We start from the raw sequence: 21408 nt of genomic DNA on the forward strand, positions 1-21408 counted from the left end.
TTGACCATTTTATCATATCATGCAACTGTTTTCATCTTCCGTCTGTCATGTGGAGGCAGATGTGTGTATTTAGAAGAAAGGAGTAAGTGGGGGCAGAGAGGGATAGAATATCAGGGGTGGGCCAGAACTCTGCAATATAATCCCTTCATTTCATACATGAGGAACTGGAGGAGGCCCACAAAAGGAAAAAGACTTGGCCAAGTTCACAATAGACTAGAGACCAAGAGCCATCCCAGATTCCAGGGCAGTTATCTAGTTCAGATCACTGAAAACAAAATTCTCTTTACTTCACTATCTTTATTTCACTTGTTGATTCTGCATTACATAAATAACAGCTAACTTTTCTGAGGTGGGGGGGGGGGGTGCCAAGCAAAGACTAAGCACTGTGTGTGCTAAATTCCTAGAACTCCCCCTGGGAGTCAGGCCCAAGCATCATCTGTTAAACAGATGGGCGAACCAAGGCTTGGAACACGTAGGTAACCCAAGGTCTTCATAACTAGTGTTTGGCAAACCCTGACAAATCCAGGTAATGGAGGATTTTTCACCACGATACCCGGGATTTGTCCTCTCGCTGCTTCAAAGAAGAAGAGGTGGACGCAAAATGAGCGGCAGGCAAAAATTTATTAGAGTATAAGCGCAGAAAGGAAGACTAGTATGAAAGCTCTCTTTACAGAGAGGGGACATGCGAAAGTGAACGCGCGCGACTATAGCCAAGGAGGTTCTTTTATGAGGTTCTTGCCAGCACCCCCTTCCCTTTCCCCTGGTTCCTTCTCAGGTTCGACCCTTATTGGCTGGATAAGGCTAGGCACTGGGTTGTCCATTCCTGAGTGGTTCGACTCCATTGTGTGAGGGGTCAGACGGCCATACTGTCCCTTGTTGTATGTCCCTAAGTTGTATGGTTTGGCTAGGTATTTTGCTTGTCAAATTCCTGAGGGGATCCTGAGGGGGAGTAGGTGATGTCTGTTTCCTTCTTAAGAGGGACCTTAAGCCCCAGGGGGTTTGCTGTAGTTCAATGCTCCGAGAATTTGTTTTTCCCCACCCAGAGACCTCAGGTCCTAATCTTTCCCTGCCCATTTCCTATCTCCCTATCCTATCTCCTGTCTCCAAAGGCTGCCACCATGCTATGCCCATCTCCGGTATGTTCCTAAGGAATCTGTTGGTGTGAGAAATGTGCTGGGAAAAGAGAGATTTAAGAACAAAGAAAAGCAAATGAGGTGGTCACATTCTGATCTGCTGCAGACAGCAACTGCTGTCATTGCACATGCGCAGTCCCGGTGGAAGAGCCGTGGAGATTCAGCCCTGAGGTCACACCGCACCCACAGACTGGGGTGAGTTTTCAGTGGACGCAGCCTGCCCATTTCATTCTTTTCCTCCCCGGCTCATCTGTGGGCTGGCCAGTGCCTCCAGTTCTTTCCCCTTCTCTTCTCAAACATTTCTGATTCCTCTGTTGCACTGAAGTCTAAAGGATATGACAACAAAGTAAGAGTCATTCACCCCACCAGCATGTGACATTTGCATTCTCAAACAAGTCAGGATCTCAGACTAAAGGGATTAAGCACTAATTGCAATTCCAGGCATCCTCTTACTTTCATGATAAGAGACTTGCAGTTTCTTTGTTTCTTTGTCCCCCTTCCTTCCCCTCTCCTCCCCCCACCACCCTTCCCACTCTTTTTAAAGTGGAGCTTGTCATTAGATCCAGTTATCCCAGCCCCTGAGCAGGCCTACGTTTCCGGCTATTCCTTTTGGCAGGATTTTGACATTCCATCGAAGCACATGTCCAAATGAAGACAAGGATAAGATCAGGGGAGTGGGACTGAGCGTGGACATTAGAGACTCATCTATTCCCTTCTCACGATGTGGAGGAGCCTCTCTGCCAGCCTTTCCCACTCATGCCTCTTCTCACGCAAGAGCTCTTTCTGCTTCCTTAGCCACCCAGCCCGTCCACCTGTGCAGGTACCACCTCAAAGCGGGAGAAGCCACCAGCAGGTGGAAGATCGTCGGTGATGTACAGGAAGAGTGGCTCACGGTCTCTATGGTCAAGTGCCAGCCAAAGTCTGCAGGCAGGATGTTCTGCTGGAAAACAGAAGAGTCCCAAAGGTCTCAGCTCAGACGTATGAAGGGGCAGTTAACACCGACGTCCTTCGTAGCCAAAGGGACAGAAGACCTGTTGGGCAACGGAAGATTATAAGTTGGTGGAGCGCATGAAGATTTGCTAGTTTTACTACAGCCTTATAAAAAGCTAGTAAGACCTGATCATTGACGTTATTTTATTCACTGTGCATAAAGGACTTTTGGAGCCTATGAAAACCTAATGCTGATACATATTTTAGTGACTTTTTATCATTACGAAGAAGTATTTATGAAGTGCCTAGCTGTCTGTAGTGCTTTCTCAGGTCTTACGTGTGAGGAGAGCCAAACAGATACAATCCGGGCACTCCAAAAGCAAAAAGTTTGAAACAGACTAACTCAAAGGACATTCAAGCCACAGAGTCAGTATGTACAGAAGCAAGGGCAAATGATCTCAAGCACCAATGTAACTGGCAGGCAGTGAGGCAAGGAGCTAAACGACGTAAAAGTGCTGAAAAAGCACATTTTGTCGAGAAAGGCAGCAGTTTTATGTTTGAGGCAGCTTTGGCCTATTGAGTTCCACCATCTTGTTTCTTGAGAAAAGAAGGACAGTTTTGGTTTTGCTTTTGTTTTTGTTTTTTTGAGTGACCAGAAAAAAATATAGTGTAGTCTGTTCTTGGAGGATAGTGTTCCAGGGGATAATTATCATAGGAATTACAAGTGTCTGTCCACCTTCTCTTGAAGTGCCAGACAATCTTGTTACGGGTGCCTGATAGTGGGGACAGATCAAAGGATGTGGCTGTGCTGTCTGAGGTCAGATGGCGGAGGGGACCAGAAGGAAGATGTGACCAAGAAGTCCATCAGATGACTATATATGAAGGTAGTGGTAGGACTCGTAGAAGAGAAGGCAGGCTGAGACTCATCCTCTGATGGCCAAGTAACTAATAAAAGATATGCCCTCGGGACATAAAAACAAAGAAAACCAGAGGCAAGGCCAAGAGCCAACAATGAACAATGAACGTAGGGAAACTTCACACACATAACAACAAGCATGTGGGACAAGCCACAGACTAGGAAAAGATATTGTCCAACGCAAATTTTTAGGAATTTATGACCCAAATTTATAAAGAAGTCCTTTAGAGAACACCAATAAAAAGATAACCCGGTAGAAAAAAAAGGCAAATGATATGAACAGGCATTTCACAGAAAAAGAAAATAGCTTTTACAACAGAAAATAAAATTAAGAATTTTTTTTCAAAATACCAAGTACCAGCAAGGGTATAGAGCAATTAAAGTGCTTACACTTAGCTGATATGACTGTAAATCGTATATACCAAATGGCATACCCATTTGGAAAGCAATCTGGTAGTAACTTTTTAAAGTTATATAGATGCATACCCTTTGAACCAGCAATATCATTCCTAGGTATATAACCTAGAAAAATACTTGCACGAGTGACTCAAATAGAGATTTCTAAGAATGTTCTAGAAATATTGGACTTCCTAGCAAAACTTGGGGCAAAAACACCAGCAATAAAATGAGAATATAAAATTGTGAAATATGCAAACAACGGAATATTACACAGGAGTGAAAAATCAGTGTGATAGCTCTATGCAGCAACCTGCGTGAATCTTGGAAACATAATATTGAGTGAAATAAAGCAAGTTGTTTAAGCGTCTTTATTGTGTGGTACTATTTTTTGAAAGCTCAAAAACCAGCAACGGATACATATGTTGTAAAATATGGAAAAAAAAAAAAAAAAAGCATGAGACCAGCCCGAAGCATTTGAGAAAGTGGAGGAACCACTGTAGGTTTCAGAGAGATACAGACATAGATTGAAAGCTAATACAGTGGCGTCTGGGTGGCTCAGTCGACTCTTGGTTTCGGCTCAGGTCATGATTTCAAGGCTGATGGGATCACTCTTAGTGCAGAGCCTGCTTGGGATTCTCTCTCTCTCCCTCTCTCTCCTCCCCTGCTCACGTGCTTTCTCTGTCTCTTTCTTTCTCTTTAAAAATAAGTAAATCAACTTAAAAAAAATGTTTAAGCTAATACAGATATGTAGGACCTTTGTTTCCGTCAGCAAGTCTTTTTACTCCTTTGAGCATCATTTGTCATAACGTAACATAACGTAACTTAGCAGAGGATAACTCAAGAGTTTTAATGATAGTTATTAACCCAATTTAGTAGTTAAAGCTTATGAATGGTTAAAGAAATAAATAGCTAAACTAGTTAAATAAATAGTTAAAGTAGTTTAAGTGCATAAATAATTTATGCTGTTCATTCTGGAATCCTTGGACACAGAAGATGACCATTTTGGTCATGTCATTCAAGAAGGCGATGAAAAGGATGAGAGCAGAACTGAGGACTTTGCTTCTGGACATTGTGATTGCATCATTTACCAATCCCTTGGTGGAGTAGTCCCAGTGACCAAATTGAATCCTACCTGAATATACATCACGTATTGATAGACAGAGTTCATTTTCTAGGTGGAAAACTCCAAAATATTTTTCCTTTAGTACTATCTTAGTTCCCAATCTTTTGTTGACAAGACCCCTATTTAAAGAACTCCATTTGTGGGGCGCCTGGGTCGCTCAGTCGGTTAGGCGCCCGACTTCAGCTCAGGTCACGATCTCGCGGTCCGTGAGTTCGAGCCCCGCGTCGGGCTCTGGGCTGATGGCTCAGAGCCTGGAGCCTGCTTCCGATTCTGTGTCTTCCTCTCTCTCTGCCCCTCCCCCGTTCATGTTCTGTCTCTCTCTCTCTCTCTCTCTCTCTCTGTCTCAAAAATAAATAAACGTTAAAAAAAAATTCAAAGAACTCCATTTGGGATTAAAGTACTAACACTGAAACCCAGCAGACCAAAAGACCACGTGACACCAAGGCCTGGGGACACTTGTTGAGTCTTCGAGTTTTGCAGTTTCACAGCCAGTGTCCAAATGGGTAGTATGTATGATTTATGTCTTGCCAGGTAATTCATAATTATACAAGCAAAGAAGAAAGTTCAATATAATATAACTCACATTGATTTTTTGGGGCTACGCTATAAAAGCTTGATGTTAATATATAGGAAAGAAATTCTCAATATCCCCCAAACATTTGGTTGTTCTAATAAACGATCCTTAAAGTTTTGAAATCACCTGATTGTTCTCACAGGTCTTAGAGAGTTTGAAACCCATTTTTATTAGGAATCATGATTCAGACTCCTGGCAGACAGCTTTGTGAGTAAAATGACCTCTCCATAAATATTACTGCTGAGTCAAAACTAACTGGAACAAGTGAATAGATTTGTGGTTTTCTCCATAGAGACTTGGAAAACCCCAGGTTTTATGCCAGTCTAATTATAGATTTTGACTTTCTCAAGGTACTAATCAAAGGTTGGCCCCTAACTGATCTAATGGAGCCATGTTTCAAAGGCCACAGAAATGGGCAGGTCATTTAAAGTGCCATGGAATTAATGAGCGTAAATCCATGTATCTTTGCAGGCAAGGAGGTATTTTCTATCCGGTGAGGGTCTGGACCAATGAAGTGTGTCACACATAATAAAAAACCAGTTGCAGAGAGGGTTTGAATTCTCGTTAGTCTAGTGTAAACATGTTGCTAACAGAAGTTTCAGGTGAACCACCCAAAGAAAGAGAAGACACAGTAACTACTTTGCAGTGACAGAAGAAAATAGTTAGCATTATTCTGAATAAATAAAACAGTCCTGGGACCCCGGAAAGCCTTTCTTCCTAAAGTGTAACATGGCTGACTGTATGATTGAAAAGCAGGTGTTTGGGCCCGTACCATGACGCTAAGCTATCCTGGCACACAAGTTATGAAGACAATGGGGGGAACATTGGTTATGAGTTCGGTTCCAGCCTGGGTGTGAATTCTAATTCCATCTAAAGGACTTTGAGGAATTTGCTTCACCTCCTTGCGGTTCAGTTTCCTTTTCTGTAATTATCTCCCGGGGTCATCCGATTATATAAAAACATGTGTGCACCCCAATGAGATATCACCGCGTACCTGTCACAATGTCTGCTGTAAAAATACAAGATATAACAATTGCTAGCCAGAAAGTGGAGAAAAGGGAACTTCTGTACACTGGTGTGGGAATGTAAACTGGTATACCCACTATGGAAAATAGTACAGAGAGTCCTCAAGAAATTAAAAATATAACTCCATATGATATAGCGATCCCACTTCTAGGTATATATCCAAAGGGAATGAAGTCATTATTGTGAAGAGATATCTGTATTCCCATGTTCTCAGCAGTATTATTCACGATACCAAGGTATGGAAACAATCTGGGTGTTCACTGATAGATGAATGGACAAAGCAGATGTAGTACCTATGTCCATGGGATATTATTCAGCCTTTAAAAAGGAGGAATATTTGCAACAGGATGGAATGGATCTGGAGGGCATGTTGCTGAGTGAAATGGCCAGAGAGAAAGACAAGAGTAGGAATCATATGTAGAATCTAAAAAAAAGCATTTGGACTCAGTAAAAAATACATGAGGTAATGAATATGTTGATTAACTCAGTGGGGGAATCCTTTCACAATGCATAATTGTATCAAATTATCATGTATACTTTAAATAGCTTACAATTTTATTTGTTAATTATACCTCAACAAAGTTAAAAAATGAATTGATAGTTGAAAAGCTCATGTATGTAACATTTAGCATTTAGCCTGTTAAATCCTCAAAAAAGGAGGAGGAGAAATCTTATGGTAACTAAAGAAACGGAGGGTTAAGCTTAAGAAGACTCTCGTGATTGGGGCACCTGGGTGGCCCAGTCGGTGAAGCATCCAACTTTGGCTCAGGTCATGATCTTGCCCTCTGTGAGTTTGAACCCCGCATCAGGCTCTGTGCTGACAGCTCAGAGCCTGGAGCCTGCTTCAGATTCTGTGTCTCCTTCTCTCTCTGCCTCTCTCCTGCTCACGCTTTGTCTCTCTCCCTCTCAAAAATAAATAAACATTCAAAAAATTAAAAAAAAAAAAAGACTCTCTTGATATACTTTCCATCCTCAATGGTAGTAGTTAGCCTCTTTTTAAAAAAGTTGTTTAATGTTTGTTAATTTATTTTTATTAAAAAATTTTTGAGAGAGACAGAGTGTGAGTGGGGAAGGGTCAGAGAGAGAGGGGGACACAGAATCCAAAGCAGGCACCAGGCTCTGAGCTGTCAGCACAGAGCCCAACGCGGGGCTCGAACCCACGAACCGTGAGATCCATGACCTGAGCAGAAGTAGGATACTTAACCGACCGAGCCACCCAGAGGCTCCAGTAGTTAACTTCGTTGAGGCAGGTTGTGCAGTTGCTCTGAGGACTTGAATGTCACAGGATTAACATCTATGTTGTGACTCTTTACTAATTTTCTTACTTTCAATGTCTGTTATTCCCCCTTTAGTAAGTTTGGCTACATCTCACTATCTTTTTTCTTAACGTATTTGAAATCAACTACCAGAAATCATTCTGTAGTCATCACCCAGATTATATAGTGGTGGTCTGATAATTACATACCTGGGCAAGAATAGCATCTCCCAGCCACCCACTTTCCTGACGGTCACCCTTGGAAATGAGCCACCATGTTGGTTTTTTTAGACCACCATTTACCCGGCATTTTTCCTCAAAGATACAAACCCGTAGGTTAGTTTATGATGTTAACTGTGGCGGATAGCAATGACAATAATTTTGTATCCTAACAACGAGCTCTGCTATCTGTCAGGCAGAATGACTATCTTTTGGACAATCAGTTGGGCAATTTTCCAAACGATAAGCGAGTAAAGGAACTTGTCACAAAATGTAAATACAGATCCCCAGAACTCTATGGGGGGAAAAAGATACTAAGAAGAACTCTGTGTCCTCAACTGGGGTAAAGAGAATGGAGCTACATATTGCAAACACAAACCCCTGGACTCATCTCTCGTTTTCCATAATTCATGGACTTGCTCTTTAGCATCAGATTTGTGGCCATGCACAAAGGTCAGAGCTAAAGAGTACAAAATGTGTAAATCTGAGGGCGGAAATTCTTTTTCCCCATTACTTATTTATCAAACAGGTTGACGTCTGAGAGAAAGCTTGGGTGCGGGTTGGCCTTTCTTCCTCCTGTACAAATAATCATCCCTGAGTCCTACCTTGTTAACCTTTTCTGTTTATTTCTGCTTCCCTGCAATTTCGTAGAACAGTTGCCAGTTAATCACAAATATATTAAAAGATTTCTTTTTAATCTAGCAGTCTTCACTGTTTTGTGGGATCTATGCGGACAGTTACATCACTTCCATAAAGTGTCCAATTATGCTCACTGCAGGGAAAACCAAGAGATCAGCCGTTGACTTTGCTTTTGTCTAAGGTATCCAATGTGAAAGCAAATCAGGTATCCAAAAATCAAAACTAAAATTAAGACTAATAAAACGGAGCTTTGACTTTTCTCATCACAGACTCATTTATACTTAATGACACAGACCGACGGGATAGGTGATTGTTATAATCTCTCTTGAAATGGATTTTAAAAATGGCTGATCCATCCCTCCTTTCAGGACAGGCAAATGGGCACCAAGACAATAGAGAAATAAGAGACTGTTCATGCAGTCATACATTAATTTGTCTGTAATATTGGCTCGCTTGGAAGGCCAGAGAGAGACGTGCGAGCCGGTGTTACTTAAATGTGTCAGCATATAAAGTCATCGTACGTTATTTTGCTCACAGAGCTCTATCTGCCAGATCAAACACGTGAAACATCAGAAAAACAACACCAGGATTTTCTTTCCGAAAACTCAACCCACTTTGCTTTAATCAGAGAGAGACTGTTTTCGTAATACAATTTATAGAACCCTTCTCTCTCCTTGGATGTACACGCTTCCTCTTTCTGTTTACAGACACTCCCCCAAGTTGCAGACATACAATTTATTAATACCTCTTCCCAGATGAATGCTTCCTACCTATGCCCTCCTCTCCCCACACCTGTTCCTTTCCTCCTCTCACTCTTGCTCACTTACTACCAGCTGGACAGGAGCTTGGCTGTGGAGGGGTTGTAGCGCCACCTGAAGGCGGGCACACCAAACTATCTTAACCATTGTCTTCTCTACCTCTGCTTCTTTTCCCCTCCAAAGATTCTTTTTATGGCACCTTTTCTAAGCTTTTTCTTAGTCGAAGTTGTGGTCCTTCCCACCCCCAGCTCAGAACCCGGGGAAATTTTAACCACCACAAGAAATAAAACAGTTGTATTCATGGAGCACTTCCTTTTCTTGGAGAGGCTCTGAGTGATTTATATTGACTTTGTATTATTAAATGCTAGATCTTATTGTAGTTTAAATACATTTACTCACTTACATGAAATTAACTAAGCAAGCAATTGATATAATTCATGTAATCCTCCTCCCAAATTTTACATATGGCTTGATCGTCCATTTGAATTTATTATAAACTTTTGGGGGAAACCACAGGTAAGTATGATAATGTACGAAGGAAAACTAAATCATAATATTATTCTCTCCCCCCCCCCCCCGCGGCCACACACAGAAATGCCTACTGTAGTGACATCATCTGAAATATAAGTGTCTTCTGCCTTACAAATAAATAGGCTAATAGACTCCTTCTTCACATGAGTGAGTCAGCTTTGCTAGTTTGTCCTTTTTTATTCCTCAGATCCAGCACCACAGGATTCAAATCTCTGTGGACAAGTGTTTGTAAATGAATCACAAATGAATCATATATGTGGAGTCAGCACGCTAAGCAGGCTGGCGCTCCGGTTCCACTCCGGCAATTATGTACAACAAAGGAACTCTTCCTGCCTAAACCAAATACTGCACACTCACAGGTACCACACAGCCATGGTCAGCTTTTCCCCATTCACATCAAAACACCAGGCTTGGCCAGAACACTGTATGTTGGCTTGAAAAACTGCTATAAAAGTTCTATGCAAGTAAACAGATACCGGATCTTACCAACACTCCCATGCGGTGCCATTATTTTCTTTTGAAAATATGTGTATACATTTTATCTATAAAATGCTATCCTAAGAGTTACAATTCTGTAAACCTTCCCTTAGGCAAAAGTCTAATCTTTCATGAGATGGCTTTTCCCTAAGCCAAAAAGGAGAGACGGTCCAAAAATTCCTCTCAAAGAGGGACAAAAGTCTCAAGGTTTTTGCATCAATTAACAGGTTTGTTTGAAACTGGATCAACCCTGTAGGCCACCGACCATTATTTACATTTTGTCAGGTTTGGGCGTAGGGCTAGTATATGGCACAAGGGGGAAAGTCAGGAATACTCCTTGGAATAGAGGAATCTTGTATAACTACTGAATATTGTGGTAGACCAGAACTATACTTGGCACAAAGTATTTTCAAGGTATTTTCCATACCTGTTTCCTGTAGGGGTAGGAAGGAAGGGAAGTCTCACCTCAAGACATGTCCCCACGATTCTGCTGGCAACAATGGACCTTGAGCTGGAGGAAGAAGTGAAGGAATCTGAATAGACTGGGGTTCAGGTTCTCCTTTTAGGAAAAAAGACAGCCCTTAGGAGGAGCTTCTTATGGCGATTGTTCTGCCCTAATGCTCTATTTGGAAAAGCCACTGGTAATTTGATGAATATTCAGTTTCGTTCTGGAGACTTTACCCTTCTTGAAATGTGAGAGCTCAGGTTTTCATCTAGTTCTGATAGATTAGATTTCTCCTTTTTTTTCAATGTTTTCTTTTCTCTAAAATCTATTTCTTGGGAATAACACAGTTGAACTGTGTAGGTTTTCGTTGGTGGTCTCCAGCCTTGATGTTCTTGCTGACTCTTTACAAAACGTGGCCTTTTCTAAAGATGATTCTAGAACATCATATCTCTTTTAACATGGTTAAGCTTTTAAGGAACAATGTATTTCCTTCCAATTAGTCTAAGTTGTATAGCAAGCTTTTTTTTTTCCGCTTTCTCTATATAATTGGTTTTCACAGAGTAAAACTTTCTGCTCCCAAAAAGAAAGAGATAGATGCAATTTCTGTTAATTGCTACTTACGCTATCATTTCCCAAGAAAATGCACAGATATGAGGACTAGGACTCTTGATTTCAGACACCCAACCTTGTGTAGTTTGTCTAGGAGATGCCAAGCGCAACACCAGGACAGGCCACAGCCCTCCACGGCCCTAGAGTCAACCACAGAGCTGCCTTGGACACCATCGCCTGACTGTTGAGCCACAAATCCCCCCAAAACACCCCCACCAGTCTTCCAAGAAACCAACCTGGATGTCTGTATAGTCTTCCTTTGTGAAGTGTCTTTCCGTATGGGAAAAGTTACAAGAATCGTACATGAAACTCCCATATATAACCTTTACCCAGATTCAACCATCCTGTATGCATTGCCACATTTTCCTCGCCCTTTCTCCCTCCCCTTTTCGCTCTCACTCCCTCTCCATTTGAGACTGGAAATATCAGGACCCCTCCCACCCAGCACTTTAACCTCGGCTCTTTAAAGAAAAGAGATTCTCTTATGTAACATATGTGTAATTATCAAAGTCAAGACATTTAATTCAATACTGATACATTTTCTAACGTACAGTGCAAATGAATATTTAAATTTATTAATCATCCCAGCAGTGTCTTTTATGGATCCACATAAGTGTGTGTGTGTGTGTGTGTGTGTGTGTGTGTGTGTGTGTAACATGTTATATAACATTTCCAGTCCAGGATCTAACTGATAAGGGTGCATTGTATTTAGTTACCATGTGTCTAAAGCTTCCTTAATATGAACGGTTCTTCAGCCTCTGTCTTGATGTGAATATTTTGGAGACTACCATCCAGGTATGGTATAGAAAATAACTGAGTTCAGGATTGTCTCATATTTCCTCATTATTAGATTTTGAATATGGCTTCTTTTGTTTGTTTGTTATTTTTGTTTGGGGGGGTTGTTTTTTTTTCTTTTTGGTCGGGAATACCTCTGAAGCGTTGTGCCCTTCTCAATGGGTAACTTCAGGAGACATTGAACGTCAGTTGGTCCTGCCATTGGTGACAGTGATTTGGATTATTTGGTTAAAGTGGTAACTGATAAATCTCTACCCAGTTTCCTTTGGTAAATAACAAATAACTTGTGGGGAAATACCTCAAGACTATGCAAATATCCTCTTCCTCACAGAACCTTCACTTAATCGTTCTAGCAAGAATTAATGTTTCTCTAAATCTATCCTTCCTTTGCTATTCATAAGTTGGCATTCTACCATAAGGCAGACGTTTCCTTTGCCCTATTTGTTTTCTTGTTTGTGCGTTTATTATTTGCATCAGAATGGACTTGTAAATTGTTTTATTCAGTAGATTATAATCCATTATTGTCATTATTTAATTTATATTCTTATTTTGTCATAGACTGTTCATTCCTTGAGACTCTCCTTAACATTGTAACACAAAAAAAGTTACCGAAATTTCACTTGCTTTCAAACCTGCTGCATCCCTGCAAGGAACCTTTCATTCAAAGAGCCCTGGTTCCTTTTAGAAGAAAAGGGTATTTGGAACCAAGACCTCAGCATTAGGTATGCTCATGGCCGTGGGTGACCCATTGTTTCCAGGTTCTCTCATTAGAAAGATTTAGGAATTTGTGAAATTTAGGAAATTTACACACACACACACACACACACACACACACACACACACCCCTAGCTATATTTATCTCTTTAAGATCATGGGTTCATACTGATAACTCCAACCCCAAATCAACACAATGGATATGCTCTATATTTTCATATTTACAACTCTGTACCTCAACACTGACAAGCTCATTATTTTAAATATATCCACTCATTTGTTCAAGTCTAGAAAATACACAAAGCAGTTGAAATTGCTAACCCATAATACAAGTGATACAAAAAAGTAAACCTATTAATAATAATAATTCATTTTTAATGTTCTTAAAAAGGTAATATAAAGACAGAGACACAGTGAAATCCCCTACATGCATGTACCTGTGTCAAGAACACAGAAAATAATCATATCCTTATAAAACTAGCTCATGCCCCTTCCCAACCAACCTTCCCACTTGCCTTTTTTCCCCTACGTGTTGGTGTTGCTGGTTTGAATTCATATAAATGGCGTCACATAGTCCGTATTTCTTCTGTGTGTGCCTTCGTTGGCTCAGCATGATATTTTCGAGAATCATCTATGTTACCGTATGTGTCAGTAGTTTGTTCCTTTTTGTTAATAATTACCAGCCCTTTCTATGAATAAAGTTGAAATTCTTCAACCATCCTTCTGTTGCTAGGCTTTGGAGTTTTCACTATTATGAAGAAAAGATCTAAGAACATTCATGTACCAGAATTTTTATGGACAGGTAGTTTTTATTTCTTTTGAGAAAATGCCTACGAGTAGAATTGCTGTGTCATAGTGGACATGTATTTCTCTCTTTTCAGGAAACTATCAAAATATTTTCCAAAATAATTGTACCATTGTTCTTTTCCATCGCCAGGGTAGCAAAATTCCAACCCGACATCCTTGCCAACACGTAGTATTTTAATGTTGGCCATTCTAACGAGTTTCTAGTGGTCAGATATCTGGTTGTGGTTTTAATTAGCATTTCTCTGAAAACTAATAATTTTTATCATGATCTCATATGATTACTGATCATGTCTTAATAGGATTTGTATATATTTCTCCTTGACGTGCTTGTTTAAATCTTTTGCCCAACTTTAGTGTTTTGGTCTTTTTTATATTGAGATATTAAAGCTTTTTTTTTTTTTTTAATTTTCTGGATATGGGTGCTTTTAAAAGATATATGCTTTGCAAATGAAGTTACCATAAAATGTTTAGCTGTGGTCTTGTCTTCGTTTTTCTTATAGTGTTTTATGACGAGCAAAGTTTTTCATTGTGATGAAACCTCATTTATCATTGTTGCTTTTATGGATTTTTTTTTCCTGTTCTTCCTATGAATTTATTGTCTGTTCCTGGTTTGCAAACAAATTCTGTAATGTTTTACTTTAGAAACTCCTACATTCTTTTCTTTTAATTTTTTTAAAGTTTACTCATCCTTTGAGAGAGAGAGAGACAGAGCATGAGTGGGGGAGTGGAAGAGAGAGACAGAGACACATAATCCGAAGCAGGTTCCCTGATCTGAGCTGTCAGCACGAAGCCCAGGGAGGTACTTGAACCCATGAACTGCAAGTTCATGACCTGAGATGAAGTCAGACGCTTAACTTACTGAGGCACCCAGGCGCCCCTAGAAGCTCTTACAGTCTTGAATTTCACCTAGGTAATAATCAAAGCTCATTTATTTGTACATTGGTATCTAGTTTGTCTAGCACCATTTGTTGAAAAGACCATCTTTTCTCTGTTAAATTATCTTTGCACCTGGATCAAAAATTAATTGTTCCTCATGTGCAAAATGTCAATGTTCCTCTCTGTCCACTTTTGGACCCTAGTCTGGCCAAGTAATCAATTTGTCTATCCATAAACTACAGTCACACTATCTAGATTACTATAAATTTATAGCAAGTCTTGAGATAAAGTAGTTTAAAGTGTATGACCTTCCTATTCTTTGTCAACACAACTTGACTAGAATCTCAAGCAGGCTCCACACTGTCAGTGCAGAGCCCCCTGTGGGGCTTGAACTCAAGAACCACAAGATCATGACCTGAGCTGAAATCAAGAGTCGAACACTTCACCGGCTGAGCCACCCAGGCAACCCTGGCCTGGAATTTTCTATGTGGAAAGGTTTTTAATTATGAATTCAACATTTTAGCAAATATATTTCTATTCAAATTTTCTTTCTGCTCCTTCCCTTTCTCTTTCTGATCAGTCCTGCTATGGGATTATCATTTTATTTATTTATTTATTTATAAATTTTTAAAATATTTATTTATTATTCAGAGACAGAGACAGAGCACGAGTGTGGGAGGGGCAAAGAGAGAAGGAGACACAGAATCTGAAGCAGGCTCCAGGCTCTGAGCCGTCAGCACAGACCGCAAGATCATGACCTGAGCTGAAGTCAGACTCTTAACCGACTGAGCCACCCAGAATCCCCAATGGGCTTATCGTTTTAAAAAGTCTTTTCCAAGAACCAACTTTTTTGTTGATGTTCTCCGTTGTTTCTTTCCTATTTCACTAATTTTTGCTCTTATCTTAATCATATCCTTCCTGTGTTTACTTTGATTTCAATTTGTTCTTTTTCTAGTTTATGAAGTTGATCACTTAGATCACTGACTTTAACATTTTATTCTTTTGGAACATAAGCCTTTAAAGCTACCAAGGTCTGCCTAATCATCCCTTTATCTGTATCCCACAAATTGTAACATGCTGTGTTTTAATCATACTTCTGTTCCAAATATTTTCCAAATTCTGTGTGACTTATTCTTAATCCCATGGGTTTCTTTTTAATGTGATTTTGAATTTCCAATTATTTGTGATTTTCCTGGGTTTTTTTTTTTTATTAATTTCTAAGTTAATTGTGATCTGATCAGATAACACACTTAGTAACATTGCAAGCCTGTGAAATTGATTGAGAAATTTTATGGATTATGGTTTGGTATAGCTTGGTGATTTTGTGTTTGGAAAGAATGTGCATCCTGCAGTTTTTTGGGTATAGTTTTTTTCTAAATATGTTCACTATGTTAACTAGTTATAATGCTATTCATGTCTTTTATATCCTTTCAAAATTTTGTTCATGTCTTCTATTATTAACTGAGAGAGGTATATTAAATTATGTAGCTATGATTGTAGATTTGTCTACCCCTACTTTCTTAACTCATTCTTTACTTCATATGTTTTGAAGCTCTGTTGTTGAGTGCATATACATTTTTTTAAAATTTTTTTAACGTTTATTCATTTTTGAGAAACAGAGCATGAGCAGGGAAGGGGCAGAGAGAGAGGGAGACACAGAATCCCAAGTAGGCTCCAGGCTCTGAGCTGTCAGCACAGAGCCCAACACAGGGCTTGAATTCATAAACTGCAAGATCATGACCTGAACTGAAGTTGGACACTCAACCGACTGAGCCACCCAGGCGCCCCCGAGTGCATATGCATTTTAAGATTATTATGTCTCCATGATGAATTGACTCTTGTATCATGACAAAATATTCCTCCTTATTTCTGACGTTTATAGAACATTTTTCTATTTTATTATCCCTGCTATGTATGAAATATTTCTATATTTTTGTCATTTAATTTGTCTGATACTAATAAAGTGACTCCGATATTTTTATGATTTGCGTTATTTTTCAATCCATTTCCTTTCACTCATTTTGGTATTAAAATGTCCCTTTTAAACAATATGCGTTTAAGTTTTGCTTATTTTTATCCAGTATTATTATTCGTGCCTTTATATTGGGGTGTTTACTACATTTACATTTAATATAATCATTGATGCGTTGAAGCATTCCATATTGTTGTTTTCCGCTTTTCCCATCTATTCTTTGTTTTTTGGTTTCTCTTTTCTCGCTTTCTTCGCATGATCCCTATATTTTTATTATTACATGTAATCTCCTCTTTGAGCTTCTTAGCTCTACCTTTAGTATAATTTTACATCTACAGTCTTTTACTATAGCTTAGTTCTTTATATTTATCTTCCTCTGTTTAAATCACTGTGTGATTTCTGTCTCTTTACTAGACTCGGACCAATATTCCTGTTTTCAGATTTATTGATCCTTGTTTGCTGGTGTTCAGTTTGTTGTTCAACCCATCTAGCACAATATTCATTCCATATATCGTATTTTGCAATGCTAAAATTTCCATTTTTATCATCTTTATTTCTTGGTTGGGATTCCTTATATGTCTACTCATTGTCTCTCTCTTTTTTTTTTTTTTTGCTTCTTTATATGTGTCTAAAAATTTTAACTTATATGCTAAATACTATTGGTGCCCCATGTTTAAATTTCTGTATTCCATTGTCTTTCTTTAAGGAATGTTGTCTTTTGTTCTGGCACTCTTTATCCTGTTGACATTTGTTTTGAAGCTTTGGTGTATTATATCTAGGGCTATCACTGGCCTACTCATCAGGGAGAGCCTTTTTGAGATCTCAACTCCCACTCTGGCTACTTGAAAGCTTGTATCTTCCAGCACTTACTGACAAATGCTATATGTTTTTTTTTTCTTTTTCTTTTTTTTTCTTTTCAGTTTATAGCCTGCAAGTAGCTATTCTCTACCAGATCTTACCATTCCATACATCATCAGCTTGGTATTTGGACAACGATTCAAGAGGTCCCATGCAGTCTTCTGGAGTTCTTCTCTATACAACTTCCTTCTCCATGAGAACCTGCCCCCCCCCCAACAGCTACCTCATCTGCCTTGATACAAATCTCTGTTCTACCCAAAGAGACTATTGCTCTCCATTTGGGCTCAATTCCCAGTGCTAGATTTGCAAAGAGCTGTTAGAAAGCTGAAGTTAATCTTGAGCAACCTTAAGTGTTTCCATTCTTTCGAAACTCACAACACTGCTTTGCTTAAAAATAATTGTTTTAGATATGTTGACCAGTTTTACAGATTTTTTAATGGTAGGTAAATAAGTCCTATGCTCATTTTTCTAGTATAGCTGGAACCTGAAATTATTTTCTTTTAAAATGAGTTGGTGTGTGTGTTTTAGATTTTATACTGCCAGATAAAAATTTCACATTATAAAATTTGGGAAAACAAACAAAAGCATAAAAAAGAAAATCAATGATCTCTTTAGTGTATGTGTATGTATATCTGTTACATATACTTGTACACTATATTAATCTGTTAATATTTTAATTATATGAATCAATTAATATCAATACACTTCACAAGTATGTATAAATAAAATTGGATTCATATAATATCTACTCTTTTTACAACCTTATTTTCCACCGCAACTTTATTATGAACACTTTTCCATGTCATTAAATATTTTTTCACAACGAACAGCATAACATGAATTTAGACTGCTCTGTCCTTCCTAAGATGCAAACACCACCAACAGAATTATAAATGATTCAGTATCTGATAAAACTGAAGTTTTCCTTTCAAAATTACAAGTCATAATTTCAAGTGAATTAATCTATAATCTGCACATACCCCATGTTATTTATTTTCTCTTCTCATCATCCTATAAGCCATGCATTCTAATTGCTTTTAGAAAATTAAGCTAAAAAGCATTGTAATTGGGTAATTTCTGATGCCAGATTGGTAAAGCTGCAGAGGTTTATGGCACACAGTTCAACACATCAAACAGCCTGGTTTGGGTTCATTGCCTAAGTTACCATGGTATCTTCCAAAAATCATAAAAACCTGCAATATAATTGAAGCTTTAAAGGGAGGAAGCGGTCCTCAATTCAGAAGTAATAAAAGGTCAATCTGTTTCATTGCTGCCTGCTTTCAAAATCTTTAGAATAGACTGAAAAGTGTTTTCTCTCTCCCTTTCTTTCTCCTCCTCCTCTCTCTTGCACGCACATACACACAGGCTTAGATGCTAAAATCTCAGCAAATAGGTTTTTACCTAAGTGCACATTTTTCAGTGCTTATAGGAAAGTGTAAATGAAAGAGTTCTGATGCCTCACTGTGCGAAGCCACCTCTAAACTAATTTCACAGGCAAGACCACAGCTGCTGTTCACCCAGGTTTGAATTGGCTCAATATATCCTGTCTGTTTGGGTGGATGCTATTGACTTGCCTCATTTGTCTGTGCTAACAGGATCTCTTTGGAGAAAGAAACGGAGGGAAGGAGTGAGACGGAGGAAAGGAAGCAAAAGGGAAAGATAATCATTCAAAATTGTTACCAGATCCAGCTGGCAATTCCCCATTGTCTCTGCTGCAATGAGACTTTTTGGCAGCATGGATCTGTACGGGCCTCCTGCGTTGTAAGGTGCGGAATACCTTAAACAGGACATTCGGCTTTGTTCATGTGGACGCGCCCAGTGCCCCAAACGCTCCATCCCTCTTATCTAGCTGAAATAATTTCACTCTTATTTGGGACATTTTCACTCATCCAATTGTAATTCATGGTATTTGGTTCCTCACCACATTCTTTCATATAAGGACTGCATATTTCATCATCTAATTTTACTTTGCAGAAAGAAAATATCAACCCAAATGACTGGAAACCTGATGCATCATCCAAGTTTAAGGAAGTCTCCTCTGACTTAGGCGAAAAGAGCCACAGTTTTGCAGTGAAGATTAAACTTGTCAGAGATTACTGTCGGTTCAATCATAAATCAGGTGATGGCACTCACAAGGTTGTCAGATCAATTAACAGCATGCTAATTCCCATTTTAAACGATGACTTAATCCCAACATTTTACAACATTTTCTATAGGCTCTGATCAAACAAAGCATTATGAATCACTTTTTTTTTCCGAACTTTACATACATATTTTGGGTGAAATACTTTTCTGGTATTAGCTAGAATATGGTAGCTAGATTAAATAATAGGACATATATGAGATTGATTAAATTCATTCTTACCTAATTTGGGAAAGTCTGTGCATTTCCTCAGGACTCTGACAATTCCCAGAATAGTTCGGATTTTAACGATCACCTCTGTTTGGGTGATTTAGTTGTGTGCGACCACTTTTCCACTCCACACATACGGTGTCACACCCATTTGAAAGTCATCTGTCAATTCATTGCAGTCCTCTCTCTCCTGGTTCTCGGGGCTCACCTTTCGACATCTTCTCCAGCTACACTCACTGTTTTTTTTTTTCTGATCTCATCCAGTACATGCCCTTAAATATCCATATGCTGCTGTATTAGTGTCCTATGGCTGCCTTAACAAATTACCACAAGCTAAGTAGCTTAAAACAATAGGCATTTATGCTCTCACAGTCCCTGAGGCCAGAAGTTCAAAATCAGTATCCCTGAGCTGAAATCAAGAAGGTGGCCGAGCTCAGCTCCCTCTGGAGGCAATAGGGGACAACCCAACCCTTGCCTCTTCCAGCTCTGGGGACCAGTGACATTCCTTAGTTTGTGGGTACATCACTCCAGTCTCTGCCTATATGGCGACACCGCCTTCCCTCTTCCGCGTGTGGGAAATCTCCCTCTGCCTCTCTTACAAGAAAATGTGTGATGGCCTTTAGAGGCCAGCTAGAAAATCCAAGATAATCCCCCCCCATCTCGAGATTCATAAGAACATCAACAGACACCCTTTTTTCTTAAGAGGTAATACTTACTGGTCCCAGAGATTAGCACCTGCCATCTTTGGGGGCATTTTTTGCTTACTACTGGCTGTCAATTCAAAAGCAAGCGTCTATAACCCCGTGTCTTAACACTCAAATTAGAATAAAACTGGAGCTTCCCAGGTCCCTCGTGACACCTCTCTGACCTCATCCACCAGCCTCCTGCCAGTGATCTGGGCACTCTGGCTTCTGTGTTCTATTCTCAGGGCTGGGAACTTGCTGGCTCACCTCATTCAGGTCTCTGCTCAAATGTCGCCTCCACTGAGAAGCTGTCTCTACCCCCCTTATCTCCTACCCCATCTCCCTCCCTGTCTCTTTCCCATTCATCCTCTTCTTTTCCCACCCCACATCCTTCTTCATGCAAGATCCCTCTCATCTCGAAAAGGAAATTTCTCTGTCTTCAGTAAGCATTTTATAACACACAAAATACTCAAAAGGGTATGTAGCTTGACCAGGACATTGGAATATGGTTACTAGGCTAATCAACAATCCGATTATCATACAACATTTCATGCACTTATAACACTGAAATACATATTCTAAAAACAAGCCATAGGATCGTCAGAAACCACCTATGTTTTTTTCCTGGCCTCTCTTAAAAATATCTCTGTGTGGAGAAACACCTGGGTGGCGCAGTTGGTTGGGACTCTGACTCTTGATTACAGCTCAGGTCATGATCCCAGGGTCGTAGGATCGAGTCCTGTGTTGGGCTCCATGCTGAGCATGGGATTCTTGGGATTCTCTCCCTCTCTCTCTCTCTCTCTCTCTCTATTTGCCCCTTTCCCCCATTCCCCCCCTAGACACATCTGAAGTTGGCAGAAATAACAATGTGCCATTAGGTACCTAGCTCACCCTTCGCTGAAGAAAGAGTTCAGCGAAGGGTGAGCTAGGTACCTAGCTAGATTGCCTCCCTGTAATCTTCGCCTTATTTGTTTTTTAATAAGATCTTTTAAGTCAGTAGCGATGGGAGTGGTTGTGCATCGGTCACTGATCCTAGTTCCCACAGCACATAAGGCTTGGGAGGCCTTCCCTGCCCAGCACATCATGGTGCCCTTTCTCTGTGCTTCTTGAGCATCCTGAACTCAGGTTTTTGAAGCCTATGACAGATGGCCCTACAACGGCAACTTGCCTCAATCAATCTGGTAGATCGATTACCTGTGTGATGAGAGGGCCTGTGTCTGTTCTTTTCTCAGACGATTCAAGACCCTGGCAAGTGCCGGTCACCTATCAGATGCTCAATCAACATATGCAGCCGGAAGGAGGCAAGTGACTCAGCT

The 21408-nt window shown here is 39.8% G+C and overlaps 1 long non-coding RNA gene across 2 annotated transcripts; it reads right to left on the reverse strand.

Annotated features, from left to right (window-relative positions):
- Positions 1-1075: 1075 nt before the first annotated feature.
- Positions 1076-20231, reverse strand: LOC109245339 (uncharacterized). 2 transcript variants are annotated; one of them, XR_002070818.2, is made up of 4 exons: positions 20126-20198; positions 10446-10539; positions 1961-2164; positions 1076-1459 (listed from the first exon to the last, which is right to left on the reverse strand). It is a non-coding gene; the product is annotated as an uncharacterized LOC109245339 (long non-coding RNA). The 2 variants fall into 2 exon arrangements; XR_002070817.2 differs by lacking the exon at positions 10446-10539 and having other exon boundaries at positions 20126-20231.
- Positions 20232-21408: the final 1177 nt, after the last annotated feature.

This window comes from Panthera pardus, unplaced genomic scaffold (assembly GCF_024362965.1).
Source record: "Panthera pardus isolate Hobbes unplaced genomic scaffold, ASM2436296v1 HiC_scaffold_17, whole genome shotgun sequence".
Lineage (NCBI taxonomy): Eukaryota > Metazoa > Chordata > Mammalia > Carnivora > Felidae > Panthera > Panthera pardus.